This window comes from Ceratotherium simum, chromosome 10 (genome assembly GCF_057802395.1).
Source record: "Ceratotherium simum simum isolate JZ-2026a chromosome 10, ASM5780239v1, whole genome shotgun sequence".
Lineage (NCBI taxonomy): Eukaryota > Metazoa > Chordata > Mammalia > Perissodactyla > Rhinocerotidae > Ceratotherium > Ceratotherium simum.
The window spans coordinates 11,046,843-11,068,078 of NC_141909.1; the positions used below are offsets into that span (position 1 = coordinate 11,046,843).

General features: G+C 38.8%; 2 protein-coding genes across 3 annotated transcripts in view; one reads left to right on the forward strand and one right to left on the reverse strand.

Moving 5' to 3' along the window:
* ITGBL1 (integrin subunit beta like 1) overlaps window positions 1–21,236 on the reverse strand; it is a 1,366,350-nt gene that overhangs the window by 379,931 nt on the left and 965,183 nt on the right. The window lies entirely within an intron of this gene.
* The window catches only part of NALCN (sodium leak channel, non-selective), a 293,641-nt gene that overhangs the window by 141,538 nt on the left and 130,867 nt on the right, over window positions 1–21,236 (forward strand). The window lies entirely within an intron of this gene.

Consider the following 21,236-nt stretch of genomic DNA (forward strand, 5'->3'; position numbering starts at 1 on the left):
TTAAAGTGTTTTTTTGCGTCTGTGAGGGTTAACATTTTAAAATATGCCTTAAAGTTCATATATTTTTATGTCAGGCATAGTCTAGAAGGAAGATTTGGATTTTCAATATAATAAAATTCATAAACTCTTCAGATTTGAAATGTCTTTAGATGATCATCAAGTTCATGCCTCAGCATTCTCATTAGAATTCACTTAGGCTAAAAAGGAAGTTAAAAATAAATCCATAAACCGAACTCATGTAGAAGATACAGCCCTTAATCAGAGGATCCTGAAATTTAACCTCGTGTGGATGTAGAAACATAGAAAAATAATGACCAAGACTATAAATGTATATATTTTCACCATAAACTGAAATAGTAAGGCCTGTTATACAGGAAGAATAATCTTGGGTAAGAACAGCATATAATATATTTTTTAAAAAATAAGCTTTGAGGGCAAAGGTGTCTGTCGTCATAACAAACTAATACAGCCTGAGTTATTTTTTTTATGTCTTGTGCTAATTGTTACTCATCACCAAGCATTTGCTGAGTGCCCATCAAGAGCCAGGTGATCTTGGTGATCCTGGGACACAAACACAACTAAGTCTCAGTCCTCAAGGAATTCTCAGCTGGGAGGGCTAACCAGTAAGTAAACATAAAGCATGAGGGGCCTTGATAAAGACAGGCACAAGGTGGTCTGGGAGCCCAGAGGCAAGGTCCATCGCCAGGAATGAAAAAGTCCCAGAAGGCTTCTTGGAGGTTACTGAAGAACGGTTGGATGTAGCCAAATGGAGTGTAGAACAGTGTTCCAGTTCGTGGGGATGGCATGTGCTAAAGGTCCGAGGTGAGCCATGTCTTGTTCCAGAACTTACAGAAGAAAGAATCGTCAGGGACGATAGGAGGACGTAAGCCCAAGGAACTTTTTTTTTTTTTTTTTTGGCGAGGAAGATTGTCCCTGAGCTAATATCAGTGCCAGTCTTCCTCTACTTTGTATGTGGGTCGCCACCACAGCATGGCTGACAAGTGGTGTAGGTCTGCACCCAGGATCTGAACCCACGAATCTGGGCCACGGAGGCAGAGCGTGCCAAACTTAACCACTACACCACAGGGCCGGCCCCCCGAGGAACTTTTAAGTTGGATGGAAGCGTGACTGTGATTGTGTTTAAATGACAATGAGCGAGACCAAGGAGAGGGTGAGGTTAAAGATGTACCAGATAAAAAGGACGACAGCAAAAGGTTCTTGAAGGCAGCGTGCAGAGCACCGGCTCAAAGATTGGTCTTAGGCAGGTGTTGACTGTCAGGTGTCGAGGTGGTCATGTGGGATAACAAGCCGAACGGAAAGTCACAGGGAGCCTTTGTTCACTTACAGTAACAGTGCAAGCAACAGGCAGAAATAGGCACCGGCTCCTAAGCGTTCCCTTCTCCCCACTGAGCAGCGCTGGGTGAGGGACTCATGGGTCAGTGCAGACACAGCGGGGAGGGAGGGATCTTTGCATTGCAAAGAAGCCCTCAGCAAAGGGCTCCTGCCCTGCTGTGGACCCAGGGGAGGAGGGTAGGGACGAGGAAGGGCTAGGGTGGAAAGTACTGAGTCAGAATAAAGTAAATGCCTCAGCAGTGGAGGCCCCTCAGTGGGGAGATGTCCAGATAGAGTCACTTAGGCTAGGAATGCAGCTTTGCATATGAGCATGGTGGCCTGGGGGGACCCCAGTCCTTGACTGCAACTCCCCCCAGAGACTGCAGTGCTCTGGGTGTGTACCAAGTCTGGTGTGGGGAGGGCAGCTTCCTCCATGATCCTGCCACGCAAAACCTTGTCATTGCCTATGGTTAGGCCACATAGGATGCCTGTTGGCCTGGAGCCAGACTCCTCAACAGGAGAGTCAGCTCTTCCCCCAAGGATGGATGGATGCAAGGCAAGATGACAGTGATCTCGTTAAGCCCACTTTCTCTTAGTCTGCCCCCTCACTGGGTAAATACAAATTGCAGACCGCCATCTTTCACACAGTAACACTGAGACCATTATTATCGTGGTCCATCTCTCAGGCCAGTTTAATTCAGCACACAGTATTGGAGGCCCTGAGGGTCAGCTGTTGTTCTAGGCATGGGGGATACTAAACGGGTACTAAACAGTAAACAATCCTCGGTTCCCTTCTTTATGTACACAGTCTTATCTTAATTTCATGTCTTCATCTTTTACCATTTCTTCTAATCTCACCTCACGGATTTTATATCCCTTACCCAACACTTCTTTGAACCAGATGGTTTCTGAGTTTAGAATATTCCAGATATTATAAGGGTGACATCACCCTCCAGAGCTATCTGAATCAGCACCCTGTAATCTACATATTAATATTTCTGTGGCAAAATATCAACCTTAACACAAAAAAGGATAAGTAAAGACAATAAATAAGTCTTAGGTCAGATCAGACTTTTGCCCCTGAAGGAACTACCAAAAACAAAACAAAACACGTTTGCATATTTCCAAATTTTTGAATATTGAAGTTGTGAATAAGGGCTGTGGGCCTGTACAAAAGAGCACTGCGGATAAGAGTCTACACTTCTTGTCACCCAGGCCTGATTTCACGTCATCACTCCATCACTTTTCCACTATAGGACACTGGACAAATTATTCTTCAAGCTCTTATTTTTTCACATCTAAAATCTAGGTAAAAATAGTATTTTTCTCATGGCATTGTGTGTATTGTATAATATACAAAAACAACCCAACTCTGGGGTTTAGAAAGCATTAAAAAACAATTCTGTTATATTCTATATAATATATTTGCAGTTGGTCTATTAGTATCTGTATAAAAGACAAGACTGCTTTAGAGCCGCCCACTTAGCTCCTTGGGATTTGTGTTATTTTTCCAGCCATAATAATAATCAAGTAGCATTACATTTTCAGTCTCCAATTACTGAATTGTGCCTTTCTGTCTGATTACTTTGACCATCTTAATGAAAGCAGCCTGGTGACTGTGGGGCCCCTAATCAGTGATTCTGCAGCTGACAGTGTTGACAGTCCAAACATGTGAAATGACTAGGAGGAGTAGATTTTTCCTTGCACATGAATGTAATTAAGAGTTAAATCCCTGAAAGATAACAAATTTTACAAGAAATGTTAAAAATATTACAGAAAGTAGACATTATCGTTCCCAAATAAAGCACCATCAGTTGGTGGTCCTTGCCTGACAGGAAATCATCAGGAAAGACAGGTGAAAACACGTGACAGTCGATGCTAGACTTCTGTTCAGACACTTATCTGTGGGTCTTACTCCCGTCCCTTCTCATTGTCCAGTGGTTGGGTGTTGAGGTGGCTTGGTTAATTATAGTATTAACCAAAGCACAGCACATTAGGAGAATAAATTGTCTGTAAGAAAAATCACATGATGCATCCCAAAGTAAAAATCACCAATTGTTTATATTATCTTTACTGGGGTCCAGGCCATCTTGGAGGCTGGCTTCCACCACCATCCACAGAGCTATGGAATGCAGGAGAGTAAACTGGGGGAGCACTGGAGAGACAGGGAGAGGACCTGCCAGGAAAAAAGGAGGAGTCCAGCAGAGGCAGGAGGAGCCTGTTGTGGCAAAGGGGACTGAGTGTTTGTGCCTGGGAAATAATTTTTCTGTGGCTGTTTCTCAAACCTGGTCTTGACCCAGCCATCCAGGTGGCATATTCTCTCTAGGAAAATAGGACTAGATGTAAAATTAAACACTGGTTTGATTGGCCTGATTGTATCTTGCGCCCCAGCAACCTGCTGTGAAACCCCTTTAGGAGGACCTGACGTGGACACAGGAAGGTGGTCTCCCATCCAAATTCCAAGAGGAGAATCCTAGAGGGACAGCAGAGGCAACAGCAGCCTGAGCACACTTAGTGATTTCCCAGTGCATTGACCCTCTGACAGAGCTCCACCCACACTGAAAGACCCCAGGTACTTCCTGACATACTAGAAGATAAACGGATCCTAAAGGGATCTCTCACTTCCATTATTCCACAGGTTCTCCAGTGAGTCTCCCTGCCTCAGCTGGCTGCCCTTCAATCCACTCTCCCTTTGCAGTAAAAATGACCCTTCTAAGATATAAATTGTCTCCTGGCACTCTCCTGTTTAAAATGCTTCAAGGTTCTCCTTTCCCTCCAGATAACAAACATTTTAATATGGTTTTCAGTATCTTTTCATCTCTGGCCCTAGTTACCTCTTCAGGCTCATATTTCAGGATTTCCCCCACTACAGCTTTCAAAGGCAGGGACAGTATCTGTCTTGCTCATTAAATCCTCCATGCTTAGTACAATCCTTGCCAGTGAATAGGTTTTTGAATGAAGAATGAAAAACAATGCTGGACCAAAGCAAACTTCTGTGAACCTTCCACACCGTATCAGGCTCAACAAACCAGTTTTTTTGTTCCACTGTTGTCCACTCCTCCAGGACCCTCATGAGCCTCCATCACTGCCCTGACCCTTATCCCATCTGAAATGTCTGTGTAATTCTGTCGGAATGCTGTGGCTGCAAATAGCAGAAAACTTGACTACAAGTGACTTAATTAGGAAATTTTTCTCACAAAATTCAAGAGATTAGGTAGACTTCAGGAAGCCAGGACTCGGTCTTTCACTGAAATTCCCTCGGTTGTTGTTATGGGTTGAATTATGTACCCCAAAAGATGTGTTGAAGTCCTCACCCCCAATATCCCCAAATGTTACCTTATTTGGAAATAGAGGTAATCAAGTTAAAATGAGGTCATTAGGGTGGGCCCTAATCCAATGTGACTGATATTCGATGAAAACGGGAGATTTGGATACAGACACAGACATACACAGAGGGAGGGTGATGTGAAGACATGTGGAGAGGGTGGCCATGTGATTAGAGTGGCATCTACATGCCAAGGACCTCCAAGTATTGATGGCAAACACTCAGAGCTAGAAGAGGCAAGGAAGGATTCTCCACTAGAGCCTCAGAGGGAGCATGGTCCTGTCAAAACTTTGATTTCAGACTGCTGGCCTCCAAAACTATGAGATAATAAATTCCCATTGTTTTAAGCCACACAGTTTTTGGTACTTTGTTACAGCAACCCTAGCAAACTAATACAGGTTCTTTCTCCGTGTGTTGTCTTCACATGTTAGCAAAATGGGTGCAACATTTCCAGGCTTCCTGATAAAATCTAGAGGAGGAAGCGGGTCATCTCTGCCTAGGTCTCCTTATTAGGCACAAGGACACTTTTCCCAGTACCATCCCCCCTTCCCCAAGCAAACTTGCTCTCATCTCTCATTGGCAGAATTGGGTAACTTGGTCATTCCTAAATGAATCATTGGCAAGATGGCTGGAATCAAAATGATTGGCTTAGATTAATCATATGGGAAGAAATGGATATTGGGGAGACAACCACAAAAGACACTAGAATGGTCTGACCTGAAACCTGAACAAGATTTGTTTTCTCATCTCTGTCTCCAAAAAGCTCGTTCATGCCCTACGCAGAGCGTGTAAATAGACATGTGATAGGAGGAGGGCTGGGGTGTAATTTCTCTCCCCAGAAGCATCTGGACTCCAGCTCCCTCCCAAGATGCCGAAATGGTACCTGCAAAGCAGCAGCATAGGGCCTGGCACGTACTAGATTTCTCCTCCCCCTCTTTTTATGGCAGTTGTCACTTTCTGTCACACACCATCAGCGTTTATGCATGGCTCTTACTGCCTTTACTAGACTACACTATCTTGAGATTGTGAGCACTGCGCTCTCCTCTCCTGACACCTCCCAAAGCGCTTAACACTGCGCGGAGGGATCTGTAGCATCAGGAAGTAGAGACAGGGAGGAAACAGCCAGCAGAGCCTCAGCAGACAATCCCATGAGATGGGGGAGGGAGCTTGAAATCTTTTCAATAGAAAAAAAAAAAAAGTGATATATTGATAGAATTTAATAAAACAACTTTGTCATCTCAAGCCAATAACTTTCTCTTCTAATTTGGACCCAACAGACACACTGCTAAGTAGAAATAAGGAGAAGATCAAGTCCTGCTGTGAGGCAGTGTCCCACGGCTCCTGTTTTGTTGGGACTAATGTGTTGCATTATAAGGAGAGCAATTCGATTAACTTTTCCTGATGGAACAGCCCCCACAGGCCGTAAGGCTGGTTGGCATAGGCAGGAGCCACCAGTCTTTCTGTAACAGTCAAATACAAGTTGCACGTTTCCCATAGAGGCCTGATGAAAGCTCGTGGGGGCCGCTTCACCACGGCTCTGTTCAGCTTTTCCCTCTACCTACTGTATAAAGCAACTGGCCTTTAAGTTACTAAAACACATGCAATTAACTGTCCGTCCTTCCCCAGCTCAATATCTTTATTCCTTGTAATTTCGCACTAAAATACTAATAAACAGGCTTCATTTGTTTTGCAGTTCTACAAATGGGGGTGGTTTTTATTTGTAAATAATATACTGCCCTCCATAACCCAAAGTACTTGAATTTTAATATTATTTATTTGATACAGGATTTCTTAATTTGTGTTCTCTAAGTGCTAATTATTTGCTCTATTGAATTTTCACTTATAAAATCATGTCCAAAGCAGTTATACAATATAAGCAGTAAATGCTATAAAACAATTACAAATTGATTTCCATGTTTCCTCTCACCACAAAAATGACTAATCATGCTTTTAGTTGTACTGAGTTACTGAGAAATTTGAGGAAACAACTTGCTCTTTAGAGTTTGACTAGATTTTTTAAAATAAATTCAAGGTTTATTTTATCTTCAAAACTATAATTAGTTCAATTAATATTGCTGAAGTCTGTATTAGTTTTTGTTTTATTGTTTTGTGTTTCGTATATTTTTAATTTTATCACAAAACATTTCAAACATGCAAAGGGATATAAAGAATAATAAAATGTGTTCTTCTGTATTCAACTGAAAATCACATGTCTTTTTGCATAATTTAAACCTGCCTTATCTTGGTCTCATACTACACTATTTCTTCTGCTAATTGCTTTTTTTGCTCAGCAGTATTTTCTGAGGCTTTCCCATATGAGTACATGTACACGTATTTCATTTATTTTCCTTGCAGTATAATATGCAACTACATATTGCATTATTTATTTATATATATATATATATATATATAAAATTCACTATTCATATACACACTGCATAATTTATTTTCCCATTCTCCTGTGTGGTAGATGAATTCTAAGATGGGCCCCCAAGATATCTGATCCACTGCATAATCCTTTCCCCTTGGGTTGGGCAGGACTTGTGAATATGATGGCTTTTCACTCCTGTGAATAGATTGCTAATCACTTAATTTGGAGTCACTTAAAAAGGAGATTATCTTGGGTGGGCCTGAGCTAATCAAGGGACTGGGCTTTTCCTGAAGAGAGAGATTCAAAGCAAGAGTCCCCTGTTGGCTTTGAAGAAGTAAGCTGTCGTGTTGCTAGGTCCTGAGGGTGGCCTCTAGGGGCTGTGAGTGGCCCCGAGAGGACCACCATCAAGAAAGCAGGACCCTCAGTCCTACAGCCACAGGAACCAAATCTGAATGAGGGTGGAAGAAAACCCCAAGCTCCGGATGAGACCACTGCCCAGCCCACACCTTGATTTCAGGCTCTGAGACCCTGAGCAGAGAACCCAGTTATACTGTGCCCAAACTTGTGACCTAAAGAAACTGTGAGATAATAAATGAGTGTTGTTTTAAGGTGCTAAATTTGCCATAATTTGTTACACAGAAATAGAAAACTAATGCATCCAGGTTTTGGATGTTTGTTTCTAATTTTTTGCGACTCCAAATAGTGCCACTCTGAACATTGCATATTAACTTGTGCAAATATGAAATTCTGCATGTGTGAAAAGTGTTTTAGAGTGTGTATCTAGGAATGGAATTGCTGTGTGTTAGAATAAAGATAGCTTCAACTTCAATAGATATTCATAAACTTCCATTCCAATGTACGTTTACTAATTTATCTGTTATCAGCAGTGTAGGAGAATGTTCTCTACTTCACGACTCAGCAACACTCAGTCTTGTCAGGCTGAGTTTTGTGTTTTGTTTTAAACATTTAGCTCTTCATTTAACCTGAAATTGATTTTTGTGGCTGCTGTGAGACAGGGAACAATTTTATTTTATTTCCGTTTGGATAATCCACTGTTGCAGTCCCGTGTATTAACTAGGCTTCCATTCCCCACGGTTCTGCAGTGCCAGCTGTTGTAATGTGATTCCGTATGTGTGTGCCTAGGCTGAGACTCACAAGCTCCTTTTTCATCTCCTTTTGCCATTAAACTTGTTTTCTCGTCAACCTCCAGTGAAGCCCAGTAAATATTCAGCTTTACTCAGGCATCTCAGTTAGCAATCTCCATCTTTAAAGGGTCCATGACTTTGCCCCTTGTGCCTGACACAACATTAGAAACCAAAGTCCAGCAGAGATCATAAATCCCCTGCGAAGTTGTCTTTTCCTGACTCAAGCAGCCTATTAGTTTTTGGTCCTGGAGTGTTTATTATTTTCTTGAAATCTTAAATAGGTCTTTAAAAGAGTGTTTTTTGCATTTTATCCAGAATTTCCTGGGTTTTTTTTAAATCATTTTTTCCCTATATGATCAGACACTGAGGTTCACTAGTAAATTTTTTTTTTTTTTTTTTTTTTTTGTGAGGAGATCAGCCCTGTGCTAACATCCGCCAACCCTCCTCTTTTTTTGCCGAGGAAGACGGCCCTGGGCTAACATCCGTGCCCATCCTCCTCCACTTTATATGGGACGCCGCCACGGCATGGCCTGCCAAAGCAGTGTGTCGGTGCGCGCCCGGGATCCGAACCAGCGAACCCCGGGCCGCCGCAGCGGAGCGCGCGCACCCAACCGCTTGCGCCACCGGGCCGGCCCCCTAGTAAATTTTTTAGAAGGAAAAGAAAACACTCTGTTAACTCTCTTTCCGATGGATAGATTTATTTTTTTTCTATAGGCACAACCTGAGGCCAGGCCATCCCAACATCTGCAGCCCCACATTTCTTTGCATTTGTTTGCATTCTGGATATTGTCTCCTCTTTGATTCTCATATCCTCATGTTTACGCTCTCCTAATCTGCTACACCATTGAAAACCATTTTCCACAATGGACACACCCATTCACGATGAAGACTAAATAAATCGTGTCCTGTTTTGTTGTTGTTTGTAATTCAGACAACATTCTCTGTGTGATGGAGCTGTGAGGCATACAGACATAAACAAACATACTGACTTTAACTTAGAGCATCGTCAAGAATGTAAGGACGAACTCATCTTATCCCATAGCAGACACATAAGAGAGAACTAAAATAAGCCAGAGGTGAAATATGCTACAATAGGTACACTCAGTTCTAAAGTGCTATTAAAGATGTCCTGGAGAATATTTAAAAATTCTAAGAACCTACTATGCTGTAAGCACTGTGCTTCCAAATATCATCTCTTTTTAAGCAGAGGAAGAGATTGCTTCCAGGGAAGGTGGTCTACAAAACTTGATGAAGAGTTGGCTTTAGGGGAGCATGTGATTTCAGCAGGTAAGGATTTGGGTACCGGCACTAGATGAGAGTACCCCACATAAGGAAAAGGGAATGAGTGTAACAGAGGCATGGAGAATGGCAGGGCGTGGAGGGACGTGTGAGGAAGGAGTTGCAGTGGTGGTCGGGAGCCTGACCGGGCAGTGTCTTCCACGAGTGGGATTGTGACACAGGGGAACCATTGAAGATTCTTACTCTTTCTTTCTTACTTTTTTCCTGGAGAATAGTGAAAGAGCTATTTTGAGGAATGTTACACTGGAAGAAATGTTATTTCTCTGAGGAGATATTTTCTTTGAACAAAATTCATTTTTATTGACCAAACACAAAAATTTATGATCATTTGAGGAATTTCCAGCATCTTCAGGGCAGGAGAGGAGGTAATGTTTTATTTTTTTCTGTGTGGCCATTACTGTGTCAAATCTTCCACAGTCTCATAAAGTCGATCCCGTCTGAGGCTTTAGGCCAAATAGTCATTCGTGCCTGCACATGGCTCTGTGATAGAAACTAGCAATTTGGTTTAAATTTTAAAGTAACACAGTGATATGGCTTAATGTAACCATCTCCCCCACAAAAAAATTGTAAAATTAACTTTATTTCCTTTCCGCTATAACATCAAAGGTTTTTTTGCTTCTATTTGAATTTATTTTTGTGGTGATTCATCAGTGGCATAGTGATAAAATAATATCCTGTGCACTTCCTTTTAGAGGATGATTTTGATGCAGCATGAATCACACAGAGATGGCCATCTTCTCCCGTTGTGTGTTGATATCATTAGTCCACTGAACTGCGATTGTTGGAATTATTACGTTCCTTGAATAAAGCATCGTTATATCCCTAACCCTAATCCCAGATTTGTACACTTTTGGAATCCGTCATCGTATGTGCTTCTTTTTTGCACTTCATATTTTGATAGTTTTCTTCCAATCATCTTATTTGCAGTTTTTCTACTAATTGCCATATTACATTAATATTATTTTAATAATCAATCTACTCCATTGCACCAACTTCAAAATTAAAGGAGAGCCATTAATGAGGAATATTTATCTCATTCAGTTAAGATGAGCTTCTGTCAGCATATTTTTGCTGATGAAAAGGTGACTATATTATTAAATATTTTGTTGAGTCTTGCCTATAAAAAATACAATCTATAGTTGGACATTTCAGCTACTCTCCCATGGCTACCTACAATTCCCCATCAATAAAAACAGAATAATGGTACATATTTTAGAGGATTATTAGGAGGGTTAAAGGATATAATATATGCAAACTAGTTAACACTGTGTCTGCTATGTAACAGGCAGCTAACAAGTTATTACTTGTGTTACAACACTAGGCAGCTAGTGTTGTTCTTAAATGGCATGGAAATCCAACTTCTTAGCATGACATGCTGAATTCCTAGCAATAATCACATAGCCCAACATACAAAGGCCCCTCGGTAAATGATTGGGGCATTAACTGAGCAGTAAGTACTCAGTTTTCTGTATTGCATTGAAAGTTTAAAAATAGGCCCCAATTCCAGTTTAGAATATTCTTTTTAGTCAATCCTTTGCAACCTTCCACAGAAACGCAAAAAATAAAAAATTATATTACAGAGAAATAATACCAACAGCCAAATTATTGCCAAAATCTGAAATAGCTTGTCATTAACTATTCCATATATGGCACTAAACATGAGACCATTTGATGACTAATGTATGGATTCATTCTTTCCCCACTGCCCACGCCTTGGATATAACACTCAGGGTCTTAAGGAACCACAAGACTGAGCTGCCTACCTCTGCAGAAGACTCTCTCCAGCCTTCTCAAACATCTTCTCTATAAATCAATTTTAAAACTTTAGTTTCCAGGAAAAAAGATAGGATAAAGTCCATGTGTGCACAGGACTGAGCCTGCATGCAGCTGAGTACATGTGGGGAGGGCGTGGCGGGAGCTGTCCTGGGCAAATGGAAGCGAATAGGTTGTATCCTATGATCTTGTACTGTGAAAGGCGAAAAGGGAAAAAACAGTCCAGGTGGGGACTGGGTATAGAAAGAACCTGGTAGATAGTTGAGGCTTAGGTCTTAGTATTGCTTCGGTTGTTTTTGTTGTTATTTTAGATTTCTGTATGCCATCATTCCAGTTGAGAATCACAGAAAAAAGGCAGGGGCAAAGGGCAAAAGTCCCACCTCAATCCAACAGAAATGGACTCAATACATTTCTGTAAGAAAAACTCTAGAAATTTGACATAAGTATGCATAGTAATATGAATGACCAAAAAGAGAATTCCGCTAATGATGTTGACAAATGTCACATTTCCTGTCTCTTGGGATAAGCCATGTCATTTCAGGTTAAGTGAAAAGAGGAAGTAAAACCATTAGGGGGATTATGAAGCAGTATGGAAAATAAAGGAAAGGGGATACCATCTTGGCGTGTGAGGAAGAATGTATTTCTGTATCATTCACCAAATAAAAATGATTCAGGGAGTCTTAAAGTTGCTACCAATTCAACAATATATGAAAAGAAATGCTTATTTTATTTTGCCTTAATCCAAAAAGAATATAATATGTCCAACAAGGATTATAGCCAGGTCAAATAAATTTAAACAAAATTTAAAAGAATTATTCTAAAGGGAAAATAAAATCAAAATTACAATGGAAGCAAAAACAAGACCCAAACCACAGAAGCTCACTATGAGGACACCCATGTTTCCTGGATTTCAGGCACAAGTGTGACTCTAGTTTTTCTGGCAAATAGGCACTTAGATAAATGTGTTCATATAAATTCTACAATGATTATGCGGTAAAAATAAACTAGTTCCTAGAGGAGCATAATTATTCTTAAGTCTAAAAGACATTTTCCCAGAGGTGATAATTATTAATAGTAATAATTACTGTATATGTACTTTTTACCTATGAGGCCCTGTAACAAGAACTTTTCATAGATATAGAGAGAGAAAGAGGTGCAGATATACATGCACAGATATCCACATATGTCTAATGTAATCCTCAAAACGAACTCTATTAAGGAAGTATTTTCCCTACATTATAGATGTTATAAAAAAGAAGCAGTGAGGAGCATCATCAAAAATTGGTGAGACCCAACAAGAAAGTGTATAAGGCTACAATAATTAAAAGAGTATGATTTAGGGTCAATATACAGATGAATGGGTAAGCCTGTATATCCAATAAAAAAATTTGACAAAGTATTACAGTGAATGATTAAAAGAGTAATCATTATTAAACAAGTAATGTCAAGGATACCAGAGCCCCCTCGTACTATGTATCAAAATACCTTCCTGATGAGCTAGAGCAAGGATATTTGAAGTGTGAAAATGTGTAAAGCAAAAAGAAACTATCGTCGTACGTTTTGGATGGTCAAGAAATTTCTAGACCTAAAAGAAGGATAAATTTGAATTTTCAAACAAGTCAAAAATAACCACCAAAAAATTATTTTTAAAAACAAAGGAAAATATGCAGATAAAACCTTAATTTATGATGCATGTCAGTAAGAAAATGTCAAATAGACAAGGTGTGTCCATTGGTTTTGGTTTTGGTTTTGGTTAATGATCATGCGTTGCTGGCAGAAAGCCCCCTGATATTGCACACAGCAGTGAACATTCTGTAACTTTTCTGGGAATCAGTTTTTCATTATATATCAGGACACTAAAAACCATTTTACTCTTTGATCTAGTAATTGCATTTCTAGAAATCTACCTCAAGAAAATAACCAGAGATGCACACAAAGATTGATCTTCAAAAAATGCTCTTTTTACTTACCATTGTGAAAATTTTGAAACAACTTTAATGTCCAACCATAACGGAATGTCTAAATGAATGTTAAATGTGGCGGCATATTATACAGTTATCAAAACTATATTTTTACAGGCTAATTAATGCGGTAAATCATGAGTGACATAAATGGTGATGATAAAATATTAAGCAAAAAGCATAATAAAAACTATATTTTTAGCTGAATTCAATTTTGTTTCAAATACATATCTATGTCTAAGAAAAAACTGGTAGAATATTATCTATCTCTCTATGTGTGTGTATATATATATGCTCTTAGCAGAGATATACAGTTGTATAGTAAGACTAATTTTAGTTTATGACTTGTAAAATCAGCTTTATTAAAGTCAAATCATTCCAATCAAATATTTATTTGTAAACAACTATTAAATTTACTTACAAGGTATTGGGGTACTAAATAAACACTATCAAAATAGAATCAAAGCTTTGAAGTTTATGTTTGTAACAGAAAAGAGCAGACTGTAATTTGCAGTAAAGTTCTTTGTGAACTTAGTAAAGAGAGATGAGAAATCAAGCTGATTGAAAGAGAACAAACAATAGACAAATTCCATTTCTAAAGTGTAGTTTTTGTTGATATACAAAGGTATAAGCATCTCTTGACCAAAGCTTCTTTCTATTTGAAGCCAAATAGAAGCACCTTGTTCTTGAGCATGATTATACAAATGGATAGTAAGAAAACACCACGAAATTTCCCGTGTAGACTCTGGTATTTTAGTTATGAAAGTTGTCTTAATAAATCCTCAGTTTATTTAACAATAGGACATAGGTCTGTGTTTTTAGGAGCACTGTCTATTTTGTATATGTTCTAAATCTTTATTACACCAAAAGTAAAATACCAACTTTCATCTGCAATTTTTTAGCACGTTTACCAATGAAACACGTCATGAAAATTTAATATGACTGACATTAGCAAAATTGCTAATTAAGAAATAGAGAATAAATATTGCAAGAAACTTGACAGTCTGTTCTATGAAGAAAATTAATTCAGAAGTCTCCTATTTGCATAAATCTCCAGGTCTCATTTTCACAGCTGTTTGTTCTGTCACCTAGATGGTTGCATTTCAAAATTATTTTAACATAATCGGTGGGAAGTATACCTTTCAACTAAAAATATCATGCTCTGCAAGAAAGATTGTTAGGGGAAAAATATAAATTCATTCAGTTCATCTTGATGTTTTTTCCTTAGGATACATGTTTCTAATATAGGAACTTTAACATTTAAGTCTTTAATTAATAAAATATTTTTATTATTAAAATACAGTCTGTAATTTTAGATTCTCATGAAAATGAAAAGGTTATGTCCTTTTCGTGTGGAAAAATGTTAATGAGTAGAGCTTATTTTAGCAAAGAAAAAATACTGGAGATACCTATTTTCATTAATCAGTCGAGTATAATGTGGAGTTTCAGATATGTACCCTGTACTGTTCTGGACAAAGGAGGTAAAGTTTTTAAATATTACTTACACTAGGCATATATATTGTTTGTTTTAGTAATTTAGAATAATTAAAGGAGATAAGCAATTATGACATCTTAAGATGTCTTGTATCTGTAATGTCCAGAAGGACAGCAGGAATTTGAAGTCAACAGATCCCAGCGTAGAGACCCGGCAACACCATTTGCTACCTGCAGGCCTAGGTTAATCATTTAAGGCCTCTGCACTTCAGTTCCCCATCTGCAATAGGGGCTACAATATATACAGTAACTAATTCACAGGGTTATTGCCTAAATTACTGTAAATAGTGGACAATTAACTGCTTTGGGAGCTCTAAATCACTTTATAAAAGCTAGTCATGGCTCAACGTCTCTTCTCATGTCATTTAAACTTACCCTGAAAGAAATCTTAGTAGACCGTGGACATCCATGATTTTGTCTACTTGTCATTTATGATGTTATACGTAAAAGTGAACCCAAGCATGGCCGTTTAAAAGAAAAGAGACAATTGGATACACCTACGTACACTTTCATAACTAGAAAAAGATTCACTGGTTTTTGCAAATGAGCTTGTGCCATCTTTTCTTTTACTCTTGAAATTATATTTAAGTGTAGACTGTACTTAAAGTAATTTGCTGCTGGAATAGGCATCACGCTCTGATGTCTGCTTTGCTTCTAATTATGTTCAAGCTCATTTTGACATTTAAGGCCAATTACATTAGTCTTGATTCAGTGAGACTTTCCCGTAGTAGTCTAAAATTTGACCAATAAACAGGCTTTTTCCTCTCTCTCTCTTTTTATTCATTTAAATGGAATGCTTGGCAACAAATATATTTTAGGAATTTTAAAAGCAAAATAAATAATGTGGGTTCATTTCGGAAAAAAACAAAAGCAAAGAACTGCTTGGTCTTTCTTGCCAACATAAAGGGCAGTCACAGAATTAATTGAAACCATCAGTTTCAACTTTATTTCTTTCTAAATCACAAGGAATAAGGCATAGAGTAATCATTCTACAGAGATTAATATTTTAAATATTTCACTTCTATTAACAACAAAGGTAACTGATTTCAAGAGATCTTAAATTCCAAAAGAGTTCATATATAGAGATGTACATGGCTCCAAAACCTTTTTCATTTAAAAGTCACTAATAACTAAACTCTCCAGAACAGGGCCCTGCAACAAAATTCAATCAGCATTCCATTGTGTTTTAAGATTCCAGTATATGTAATGACTTAAGACAGCACAGCCCCTAGTTTACTTAGCTCCCTATTTTCAGTCCACTTGCTAACGCCACAATTTTTACTCTTTATTCAATAAATACTCTGATGAATTGACAGCGCCAAAAGGCAATTTATAGTATCTATTAGTAACAAAATATTTACTGTAGCCTTTTCCTGTAATTTTTATAGGTAAGATATAGTCTGAGAAAATGAACTGGAAAGTATCTTGTATAAAAACAAAGTTTTCCAATTGACTACCAGTACCAATTAGTAGATCTTAGAATAGTAGACACTTAATAGCTGGAAGATTCCTTAGGAATCATTTGGTTCAAAGATGAAATAATGATGCCATCAAAAACACTGTCATACTTTCAAAATCATGTATCTAAAGGAAATAGCTTTTTAAAAATGTAGTTTAATTTTGACCCTTATAAAAATAGAATCACATTGTATACGACATAAAAAGTTTTAAGTCATAAAAAATACACAAGAATTCTGAAATTTTAACTAGTGTAGTTGAAATTGTTTTTCCTTGGGACATTTTTTTTATTATTATTAAAAATATTTGTATAGCAGTTTAATGTTTATAAAGTACTCACACATACTTTATTTTGATTCTCAAACAGTCTTCCGAGAGTGATAATAGGATCACAGATTTGAGGAAGATTGGTTTCGCGATGGCTAGGTGTTTTACCCAGAGCCGCTAAGCCAGTCAGCGATTTAATCCCAGACTTGGGGCCTGTGACTGCAGGGCTGAGCGCTTGGTTCTTTGCCTCACTGCTCTGCTGGTCTTTATACTCAGCCCATTCAACCTCTATTTTAAACTGCACTCCTTCAGCATCCCTTCTAGGAAGGTCATCTCTCGAGAGTGTGGGCAGAGATGAGGTGGCCGAAGTTAGATCAGATGAAAAGAAGTTTTGAAAAGCTTATGGCTGATAATACATTTACCAAAAACAGCAAAGAGGTTTGCTGGGCAGTGTTGAGGCCCCTTTGGAGGATGTGGTGGAAGGGGGCCCGCTTCCCTGTGGTATAACCCTCTCCGCAGTGCAGCTGGATAGGTGGGTGCAGCCATGAACAGTTAGATTCACCTAGGAGTTGGCATTTTTCCTGAGAATTTGGCAAAAAAGACAGAGAGATGGAGTTTGGAGAACTGGGAAGAATGTAATTGAACTGATGGACCATGGAATTCCATTTAACCAGATAAAGAGGCATTTGAAGTAAAGAAATGGCTCCTGCTGATGGCTTTGACATTGCAGTACTGTTTTTACTCCAGGTTTCAGATCTACAGTATTTGTATTTATGGACAACTTAGTTTAGCCACAGTAAGTGGTAGCTCTTAGAGCTTTTATTTATTGTAAGTTTTTAAGTACATTTAATGCCATTTTTATTGGTTTTTCCCTACCCCTAATTCTCCATAACACCTTGATCTTGTCAGTCATGATTTTGCCAAGAAATGTACTTTTTAGAAATTTGACTCCAACATTAGGTAGGTCCAATATTTACTGTATATTGGTGTCATTTTAAATATTGTTAAAGCTTTGAATAGTTGAGTAAGTTTTAAATATAAGGAGCGATACAACAAAATTTTAAAGGATCATGAGATGAGTGGGTTTTTCAGAAGATAAAATTCCTCTACCTATTATTGTTGTTTGAGTGGGAAAAAAAGAAACAAGGAGATTGAGCAGGTGAATAATTAAGGCATTTAAAACCGAAGGAGGTGTTACTTTGCACTCAGTGAGCACTGTCAAGGCAAGTCTTCTGTTTGGGGGCTACTGGTAGTAAGACACAGCGGGGACACTCTCCATAAGAAGGTTGAGCTGCTATATAAGTTGTCAAGTGGATTTCATTTTGAAAGCAAATCTTTTGCAGAGAAAATGTTCTTGAAACCAGCTAAACATAGATAAAATAGATGCAAATTATATTGTAAAATGAAAGTTGTATGTCGATGATGTCAGTTGTATTCTTCACCACATTTTAAAAATTTTTAACGTGTATATTTTTAAAAGTTACAGAAATACATGTTTTTCTGTGTATTTTAATACAAACAGTAAAAAACATTAAGTAAAAAGTAATTTACGAAAACGTTATGTCCACACAAAAACCTGTACATGAATATTCATAGTAGCCCAAAGTGGAAACAACCCAAATATCCATCAACTGATGAATAGCTAAAATGTGGCACATCCATATAATGAAATATTATTTGGCAATAAAAGGGAATGAAGGGCTGATACATGCTACAACATGGATGAACCCTGACCACATATTGTGTGATTCCATTTATAGAAAATGTTCAGAATAGGCAAATCCATAGAGATAGAAAGTGTATTATTGATTGCCAAAGGCTCGAGGGAGGAATGGGGAGTGAATGCTGATGAGTACACAGTTTTTGGGGGAATGATAAAAATATTCTTAAATTAGATAGGGGTAATGTTGCACAACTCTGTGAATAAACTAAAAACCACTTAATTGTATATTTTAAAAGATGAGTTTTATGGTATGTAAAACATATCTCAGTAAAACTTAAAAATTTCAATAAGAGAGTATTTACGCCCTTCTCCAGTTCCTTCCCATTCCAGTCCTCAGAGTTCCAAGTTTATTGTATAGGCTTTCAAGCATTTTTATGCACACAAAAATATATCTAGATAAGTATATTACAAATGGGATCAAACTATATATCCTGTTCCCTGTATATCAACCAAAACCAAAGGTGTTTACCCATCCTACTTTGTTTTCGTATTTAGTTTTTTTAACCTAAATTGATATCCACACATACTAAAAACCCAAAACATGCATTGAGTCATCAAGTTATCAAAGGGCATCCATGATTTCTTTTAAAAAATTAAGAACTACTTTGCAAGGTCTGGATAAACACTTGCAGCCTGTTTATTTCAGCATAAGAGAATACCCTTGCTTTGCTTTCCCTTAACTCTGAGAACATCTATCAGAAAGAGATTTGGGGTCAGAAATGGATCCTTGGGGCCTTGAGAGAGAAAAGGATTTCCTGTCATTGATGAACCTGCCTCTGCCACCAAAGCTATGGCCTGGGCCCTCAGCAGCCCTGATGGAAGCATGGTCTAGGGAACATTGTTCATCCCTCCTGTGATCCATTTCTCAAGGGGTGTTAATTAGAACAAAAGAGAAGCTATGAAAATACTTGTTTATTCCCCTTTCTTCCCTCTTTGTGTTCTTATTTTTATCAAGTCTCCAAATCCCAGTTTATGATCAGAAAGTACAGCAAAATGTAGGGCCACTTAGGGTGAAACTATTCACTGTCTTATTAGTAATATCAAGCAATATTGAGGATAAGTGTGGAACTGAGACCAAGAACCAAGGTTGGATTTAGCAGAAGATCCTGACAGATGGGGTGTGGGATGTGAGGGAACGAGAAGGACCAAAGATGTCTGTGAGGTCATTGGCCTGAGTAATTTGAAGAAGGATTAGTCATTTTCTGAGATGGGCAGGAGTGCAGGAAGAACAGGTTTGAGGAGTGGGGCATGAAGAGTTTGATTTGGGACATGTAATGCTTGAGATTCCTGTTAGACATCCAAGTGGAGATGTGGAGTTGATTCTGGACATACAAATGTGGGCACCATCAGTATATAGATGGTATTGAAAGGCATTAGAATGGATGAGACTGACTAGTTAGTGAATGTTGAGAGCCAAGAAAGAGATCTAAGGACCGAACCCTGAAGCTCGGCAACATTTAGAGATTAGGAAATTGAGGAGAAACCAGCCACAGAGCCTGAGAAGGGCTGGTAGTGAATTTTGTGGCTCTATACTGCAGTGCTCAGGCCCGTCCAGTGACTCCAAGACTCTTGTTCCCTGCTCTTAGATGTGTTTTCTCCCATAACAGCTCACTTCCTCACACTCTTGTCTTGTGGCTTTCACTCTCTACTCTGGTTCTCACCCTTTGTTTTACTCCCACATTCCCAAGGAGTATGATACACTCCGATTAAAAGGAGGTACTACTCACTGAGCTAATGATTTGCAAAACCTTTCTTCTCCATTCTGTGAACATCACTGCAGTCTCTTTATTCAGTGTATTTTTTTCCTACCTAACTCTGTTCATTCAGAGATTTTGCTTCCTTGGAATATCAATGTGCTCAAAGCCCTGACTTTGTAATGACTCCGCCATTGCTCCTACTCAGCTGCATACCAATCTCTATTCATTCATTCACCTTCAGATGCTATTGCTAACAATGTGATTTTTCTCTGTAGCTTCCATCTGAAATTCATTAGAGATGTTTTTGATTGATCTAGTTCTTCCTGGTGGGGCAGAGTTGCTTGTTCCAGATCACCTCTTATGCAACTGGCCCATTCTCAGGTTTACGGCATAGCCCTGATTCAATTAGCTGCAGCCAGACACCTGCAGTATGAACAGGGATTGACCTGTATAGTGATGTTTAATGTGTGATCGTGTCATTAGAAACAAAAAAGAAAAAGCACTGTAAACAAAGCTGTTTACCCCTATTTGCATCTGTAGGTTTGGACTTGAGGGATAAAATAACAAAATCACAGACACTCTTGTCCCTAAAACCTAAGAAAATGAATAAAACAATTAATTATAAGGCTGACAAAATTACACCGGCAATAAACACACAAGGAAGGGCCACAGTTTCATGCCATTATCTTTGAATAGCTGCTACTAGGAAAGAGAGAGGGAAGGAGGGAGGGAGAGAGGAAGGGAAGAAGAGGGCAGGAGAGAAAGAGGAAAGAATGAGAACACTCTAGGCTCACACCTTGGCCCGTTTTCCAGAATAAGTCGAGAAGAAATTAAATTGGAAAGCAAATTCTAAATGTACTCATATCTCTCAATTTGAGGAGCATGGGACTGTAGGGGTATGCAGAGGCCTGGAAAAAGACCAGGAGAACCCCTCAAATGTAGGAGTCACTTGTTCCAGCCCATTTTACCAGAGGCAAGATAAACTGCTCGATCTCACCATTTTTATTTTTCCCAGCTGGAAAGAAAGCTTGAGCATGAAAGCAAAATAATCATAATTTCTGAAAACTAATTATCTCCCACAATAAACAAAAATTTAGCATAATGAAAATATGAAGAGAAAAAAAGAAAAGAGAAGCCATGGGGGAACAGGAGGCCCAGGGGCAAGGTGAGAGGAGAGCCCCAGGAGTTGTCCTCTCCCCCCACACAGAGGACCAACGCCAACAGAATCAATCTGTCCTTGCCCTCACCTGGCGTCAGTGGAGGGAGAGTGATGGCTGGAGGGAAGACGGTGAATTGGAGGAAGTGAACACCTGGGACTGCTTGGCTCTGGCAGCAATAAAGATTTCCAGAATCTACCTGAATTGGAGAAATATCTGAAGCCTGATATTTCA